Consider the following 8400-nt stretch of genomic DNA (forward strand, 5'->3'; position numbering starts at 1 on the left):
CTGATCTGACACCAATTGATTAACAAAGATTTCAAAGAGAGTCAGGCTACATCCATACTATTATGTTTTTGTTTAAGAATGCATATCTTTTGCTACGTTTACGGACAGAAAGACCTTTGGAAACGCAAACACCCACGTCAGAGAGTCGAATCGGTTAGGTAGGCTTACATTCCTTTCAGTAACAGTTCCACCTCATTGTCAGTCCAAGCAAAAACAAAAGTTTTTAAACTTTAAAGCTGAATTTACCAACTGTAAGACAGGTCTATTTTTCCACACAGTATTTAAATTATTGAAAGCAAAAAGATCCTTACCTTATTCTGTGTGGAAAAGTGTGGCTTCTGAAGTCCCCTCTCCCAGTCGTGCAGCTGTCCAGTTGCTCAATCGGCTCTTTTCCGATTGTATTCGTACATGCCACTCTGAAAACTCAGAATCAATGAATTATCAGGAGACTGAGATGGTGGAATACAAGATCTTGAATCTTAAAAATATCTGAGTTATCTCTGCAGAAAAAAAAACCTAAACTCAGTGCAACGATATGAACTGTGACGAATACTAGAACACACCTTTATCCTCCTCCCTCCAGAAGATAACCCACACCAAAAACAGTTCTTAGAAGAATATCTCTCAAGCACATGAATACAGTTCTGGGAGATGATATAATATCTCCAAAGTATGCCAAATAATGTCTGGTATGTCCCAGTCAGCCTGACATTGGAACATGGCAGTATGGTCTGATTACACCACCTTTCTATTCTAGGATAGGGGAAAAAACACTTTGGCTCGTTTGTATTTCTTTAAACTAGGGCTGTCAGTCGATTAAAAAATGTAATCTAATTAATTACATACTCTGTGATTAATTAATCGAAATTAATCGCATACATAACGGTGCCTGAACCGATACTTTTTAAGAAAGTAAAAAAAGAAAAGAAAAAGGGTACTAAACAACAGTTGGTGACATTAAAGAACGTCTTGTTTATTGCTAGGCCATATGGTCAAAATGAAATGTTTAATAATAATGTATAACAATAACTTATTTCACTAGTAAATTGCTGTTGAACGACAAAAACAACCACCAGATGGTAAAGGACATTTACAATAACTTCAAATGCACCACGAGGCTGTAGTTTACCAGTTTCATTGAACGCACCGTCTGTGTTGTTTTTCCGACAGCAGCTGCAGATTGTTACATACCGGTGTTGAATCCTCTACAGTAAAACTTTACACCGTTTAGCTGTCAGCATTGTAACTGTGTTTAATCCAGCTACTAGCTAGCGGTAGGCTAACATTAGCTGCTGTCGAGTATAGTGTTAACTAGCGTCATGTACAGCGGTGTGTGTGTTTCAGAGCATCAGAGAGAAGCGCAGACATATCAGTGGCACCAGATTTCGGTAGCCAGGGTTGGCAGGAAGAAGATTTTTACAAGTAAATGTTCCAATTAATAATCCAGGCAGAACATTCTCGTCTCCCTCCTTCATTTTACAGTCCAATGGTGGCTAGAACGGCTCCGGGTCAAACCTCAATATGGAATGGATTAATCTGCGTTATTTTTTTTAATTCGTTATTTTTTTCTCAGATTAATTAATCAAAATTAACGCGTTATTTTGACAGCCCTACTTTAAACCAATCACAACCGTCCAAGGCGGCGGTAAGCCCTGACTCCAGTCTTTACACAATTATTAGGATAACAGTTTCATGCAGAGATTAAAAAAAACATTTGTATTAAAGCATAGATTTATACTTATTGTTTTATATCACAGCTCCCTAGAAAAGCGACTAATATATTCATAGCAAGCTTTCACCACCGTCTACGATCGTCTCAAACCGCACAGTTACATGGATCATTTGCAGGACCGAGTGCTAAATTATGATACAGATAGCCTGATATAGGTTTAAGGTCCTTTTATTTGTCATGTGCACAACAATACAGAAGTAGTCGTTGGCAATGAAAATCGTAGGCCTTAGGCACTTCCAACTATGCTCATTAAAGTGGCTATATGTAACTTTCAGTTTGTGTTGATTCTAGCGGCTGCGCTGAACAAAAGCAGTAGTGTTTTTACCATAACCGTTAGCGTTACCGGTAGGTCATATAGTTGTGATGAATGTTTTGCTCAGCTCAGTTTTGCAAAATCCTTCATTTACAATAAAAGTATAAGTTGCAGATGCATCATTGCATTTCAAGTGTAACCTAGCCTACTTTGGATGTCTCGTGAGCTAAACCGGGTAACGTTATCACGGTCACGAGCCAGAGCATTAAGAGATTGTTGTAGCAACCAACATAATAATCAAGGGCGTAAATCCCAGGGTGGTCGGGGGGGTCAGGACCCCCCCCCCCAATCTAATGGTTGCCCCCCCCCTAGAAATATCATTAAAACAATGCTGTGTATTGTAAATAACAATGATGTATACTTAAAATATCTGTGTAAGCAGAAAAACAATACAAACCCCCCAAAAATGCTTTAAGTTTAGAAACATTTTGAGTCCCCCCTCCCTTGCCTCACAGTGGTTTGGTCCACTGCATGCTGTAGGATCTGCGCTAGACTCACAGTCACATCGGGTAGTGACAGGAATGTAGTAAGTAGGCGGTTCAAGGCTGTTTTATTCACATTAAACATCGGATTAAGTTTTTCTTTTCTCAAATAGAAATGATGCTGAGTAATTAATAAATTAGTCATGACAAAAAAGTTTGCTATGTTAGTGTAATATAATGTAACGTTGCCTAGCTTATAGCTTGTTGGATAGAAATGCACCCACTACAACTAATGTTACCACGGCGATAAGCCTAACGTTATGTGTGTGAACTGATATTAGGGTTAATATTGAAGATCTACAGTTGTGTTTTGCTCAATATGAAGTTAAGTGGCTGATCAGTTAAATATATATCCTCTGTCCCAGAAGAAACCTAATATGTATGTGGAGGACACAAGATCATTTTCTAATTATAATATGACCAGGTGGTGAACCTATGAACCTAGCTCATATTTAGACATCTGACGTTAAAGATTTGTGTTGTTGTTAAAAATGACAGAGAAAAGAAAAACAGACCTTTTTCAGTAGGCTTACACCAAAACGCCAAGTAAGTACAGTAAGTCCTCATATCAAGACAATTTGGTAACATCTTTATAAGAATAGAGGGTTTTCACCGACGTCACGTTCTGGGTGGTAACCTGGATGCACGGCCATATTGGAGGCACTCGGTGTAAACAACTGAATGGAGTAATGGAGTATTGTGCACTTTGGATACTTTAATACTTTATGTCTAAACAACAGAAAAGCTCATCAAAACGCATCCAAGATGCAAAAGGCATGGAAGGACTTGGACCACAAAAAAGGCGCGATATTTTGAGAAATTACAGTTTACTGGCGGTGCAGATCCCTACAAGTTGGCTCCCTCTTCTTGGATCCATGGCGACCCGGTGATTCTTCCTTCAGTTGCATATCCCGATATAGTCAACTACCTGGTTTTCTCGCCGAGCCCATACACAGCGGAAGACCTTAAATCCTACAAAAGTTTGGAGGCTTATAACCAGATGGTGTGTGGATGGGTGAGGGAGACGCAGTACCAAGTCATTAACGACCGTTGTGAAGGCCAAAGTAAGTAATGCAATAACGTCTTTAATCAACCTAACCTTAACTGTATGACATCACTGTGATACTCTAGGTGTAGCCAAGTGACTCTCAATAGTTGTTTTTTTTCAATTCAAAAGACCGAACAAGACAGAGTTTTCCCTCATAGATCCTGGTTGAGCTTTGCCAACCAAAGCGCCTCCTTTCCTCTGATAACTTCTGGCATTCCTCTCCCTGGTTTTTAATAACTTTTGGAAGTCGATAATATTCCAAATGTTTTTCTCGGTCTGACCTATTGGTACAACCTAAAACATGGCAATAATTAACCATTTTCCTTAACGCCGTTCGGGATCTACTTCAGTGTCTGTGCTTTGTTGTGATGCGGAGTACCTTCGGGTCTGATGACGCATCTAATGACGCGCCGTGAAAACCCTCTATGGGTGCTTATGGAAATACTAACGTCACTATGTCACAGGCAAAGGAGACAGAAAGAACTGAGGAACAGGGAGACCAGGGACAGTCAGGTCAGGTAAGTGTGTTGAGCTCAGTTCATATTTTTGGAGAGTGAGCAGATGAGCTGTACTAGTGGCTCACTAATTTACATTATGATCAGCTAATTTAACAAGTGTACAAAAGCATTGTATTTCTTTTATATGGGGACACTTTTTCAAAATAAGTCATTATGTTTTAAGGTATTTTTGTGGCTTGATTATAAACAACTTAAAAATAAATACATGATTTTAAAGAAGAATATTTCGTTCAAATTAGTTAGCTTTTTTATTGAATCAAGAGAAACACTGAAAAGAAGGATAATGGTACAGTCTCCATGCTACACTAATGATGGTATTAAGGCTTTCCTCTGTGAACACATGTCCTCTACGAGTATAATTGTGGCTGTGTTATTTGTGTCCTCTTCAGAAATTTTATGTTTATTGTCCCCCCCCTACTGTTAGATCAGATTTACGCCCATGATAATAGATTAATATAGCACATTTCGCTTTTCACAAGTACAGGGGGACAAAGGAAAAGAAAATTGTAGGCCAACACAAACACGGACTGAAAAGGTATAAAAACCAGGCGCTGAATGAAAGGGAGACGTAATTTAATTTAGGCTATGCATTAATTTGCGTTTTATTTTTTAAAATGAATCTTATTGTGTTAAATTTGACAATTATAGATAGATAATTTAGTTTGTCTTAATGTTTAAGTAAAAATCAAAAGGACAAAACCAATAAGATTGAGAGACTAACCAGACCAAAGCATGGCTAAAACCCACTGTAGTCTTTTATCATCAACTCCTACATTAGGCCAATACGGTGGCATCAGGGGAGAACTTGCTTGGACGCGTGTTCTGCATGCCAATAATCAATGTCCACATTTGTTTGCATATCGGTGCTGTGACCCATTTATTTTCCTTAATGGCCTGCTCACGGTCGCACAAGGATTACAGTCCATTTAATTTCATTTCTGGATTAGTTCCATTCATTTTCCTTATCAAACAAATGAAATACACGCCAACCTGACACGACTGACACGGTGAAAAGCTGTATGCTGTCCCCAATTTCCACACACCTGTGTACCTGCGGCTGATTACCTTTATGCCTTCCCAAAGGCAATACTCCACCCAGTGCTCAAACATAAAATTGCATATTAATTGGCATAACCAACATGGTAGCCTATATAAACAAAACAAAGTGGTGTAATGGCTCCATGCACACCGGCCCCTAATTGTTAATGGCAGGAGGGCATGAACAATTCAATAAATATTTACATTATGGAGCCAACAAACCATTTGAAATAAATCAACACCTTATAAAAACAGAGATATGGCTAGTAGTATCCGAGTACTACAACTTATATTTCAGCCTTCTGCAGAAGGTCTTTTGGTCTTTTCCTTTTCTTTGATCTTATCCTTATCTTTCTCCTTTTCCATATTTTGTCCTTCTCTGCTTTGACAGTCTCCACAGATGGAGCTTTTGCCTTCTTCACAGTAGCATCTTTAGGATGCTCGTCTGCCACACCTTCTGACGACTTTCCTTCACTTGTGGTTCCGGACATTGTCTTCTCACTTTTAATCTTAGGCTTCCTCTCACCTTTCTCCTCAGGGGACATTTTAACAGCAGCACCTTCCTTCTGCTGAGATTCATCTGTCTGATGTTCTGATTTTGTTTCCTATTCTCTTCTTCTTTTAGAGCATCTCTCGTCTCTGTCTGCAGCTTGTCGTCCTTCAGGATTTTGCAGATCTTTTTGCGTTGTTCGCTTTCTTTTCCATCTGGGTCATCATTATCCTCTTCACTCTTCTCATTGCTGGAAGAGGAATCCTGAACTTCGATCCTGCGTCACTTCTTGTTCTCGTTGTTGTTCTTCTCTTTACTGGAGTTACCTTCAGCCGGCTGCTCGTCCTCATCCTCACTGGAGGATGACTGCAGCTTGGAGGCAGCTTTGGGGGTCCTTCCCTTGCGCTTATTTTCATAAGACCTTCTCCCCCTGGTTGTCTCTCTCCCAGTCATTTCTATGGAGATCCTGTTAACAGTAGCAGTGTGGCCTCTCTCACACCGCTCATTACTGCATCCTTGAATGAGGGCATTAATAACCCACCCCAATAGGGTCCTAATGGCATAGGGTCCATTTCTATGACTGTTTACAACTTCACAGGGTTCAAGCAGTTTGGAGGCATTGGTGCCTATCAACAACTCCACGTCCGCTTGTATGCGAGGAACATCAGCACCATCCAAGTACGGCCACTTAGCCAGTTCCTCTTCTTTGATGATGTTGTCTGTTCCTACAGGCATCCTTTTCTGAGTGTAGACCTCTGGTAAGTCGCGATTGAATTTATCCAGTATTTCACAAGCAGAAACTCTCCTTTTCCTTTAGCTTGTATGGAAGCTTTAGAATCACTGCTCTCATATTCACTGGCATGTCCAGTTCTCTCATGTAGAGCATATCCTCCATTGCATTACAACATTCCCGCAAAAACAGTGCAAATGCTTGAAGAGATGCGACGTCCTCCGGTTTTACTCTTGGCCAGCTTAGGACTTTCTCCATGTATGCTGCGGTGATCTTATGTTCATTGCCAAAGTGTTCTTGTAACAGTTGTTTAGCCATAGTATAGCCTCTGTCTGGGGCCATATACTGACATCTACGAACTAGCTCTTTTGGATGTCCTCGTGTATTTATCCAGGAAATAAACAATCCCCTTTGTTGCCGGCATTGCTCTCCACACAATGTTTGAATGCTCTTATAAAGGATTTATACTCCAGAGGATTCCCATCAAAAAATGTTTTTTCTCTTGGTGGTAATAAATGAGCGGTTTGTTGTTGTCTAAGCAACATTGATATTTCATTTTGCCTTTGCAGTAAGTCATACAGTGCTGATGTTTCATCCTTTCCTTGCAACTGTAGTTCAGACTTACTGACATTTGGATTTGTTAGTTGCACATGAGGGTTCAAAAGAGGTTCACCTAATGGTTTTCCATGTTTTGCTATTTCAAGATGAATATCCTGACTGCTGTTATGTGTTGCACTCCAATATGCATGTTGTTGCATTAATGGTGGTTGTTGTTGCATGGGTAGTGGTTGTCGCATGTCCAGAAGGGTACGTTTATATTCATCAGCTTGTGGATTAAGTGTGGTGAATGTTTCCTTTAACCTTGCTCCTTTATCATGAATTTGGAAAGTGGTGGAATGGTCCTTTAACCTTGCTCCTTTTTCAAAAGGAGATTCCATCCCATTTGAATGTGTGTTTGAGCAAGCTTGGTGACAGAAAGATGATAATACTGCTAATTTAGCAGCAGAAGCGGCCATCTCCGTATTGAGCCTTTCCTTTCTTCTCCTTAGCTCCTCTGTTTGCTCTTCCAGAGCGTGCTTCTTCTTTAAAGATGCGGCGCGAGCTTCAAGTGCGGCTCTCTCTGCCTCAGCTTGAATGCGTGCTGATGCAGTAGAAGATGAACTGCTTTTTGAGCTGGCGTGACTTTTACGGCAAGATTGTTGTACAGAAACATTCGTTCCAACATTGGAAATGCTGTCATCGGGTTTCACCTCACACTCGTCACAATCCTTATTCATATTTTCAGCAGATTTGGGAATGTCTGCATTTACCAACCACTTGTTCACGTTTTCCATAAACTCAATAACACCCAGCATCTTTGCTTTGAACCATATCTCGTGTTTCTGCAGGGGGTAAGAGTTTTAGCAGAGATGTATGCGTTTCCTTTGCTTCATTGCACAGAGTTGTGTATTCGTCAAAAGTACGATGCACCTCGTCTCATATTTTCTGTCCTGCATCAACTCTTGAATTTTTATTTTTTGAGTAGATTGCTTTGTTTAATTTGGACTTTGTTTTTTGCAGCGTTTCCAATTTATCCAATAATGCTTTTGTGTGTTAGTTTAATAGAACGTTTTGTGACAGATTGTGTTTCTATTTCATCGCTGGCTGCGCCCTTGTCAGCCGTGGTGAACTCATCAGCATTAATACACTCAATGTGTACCCTTGTTTCAGAATACATAGTCAACCAACACAATCAAAAACACTCTGAAATACACTTTGAAATACATTTACATTTCACAGATAAACCCACAGTTTAAATACCAGTTCAAACCAATGCAGTGGGTTTTTCAGTTAGTTGTCTTGTGTGCATACACTTTAAATGTTAATGGCAATGTATTTTATTTTGCTACCGGTTTACCTTTTTCGCTTGGCCTTGGTCCAGCATCCAGCTGCACACACTCTCCAATGCGTGGTCCACTGGTTCCGGTTCGGTTCTTTGTCTTTGCTGCGCGAGTAGAAGCTGTCGTGGTTGTCCAAACGATCCACATCGAGGCCCAGAAATCCCTCGAT

This window comes from Sander vitreus, chromosome 17 (genome assembly GCF_031162955.1).
Source record: "Sander vitreus isolate 19-12246 chromosome 17, sanVit1, whole genome shotgun sequence".
Taxonomy (NCBI): Eukaryota; Metazoa; Chordata; class Actinopteri; order Perciformes; family Percidae; genus Sander; species Sander vitreus.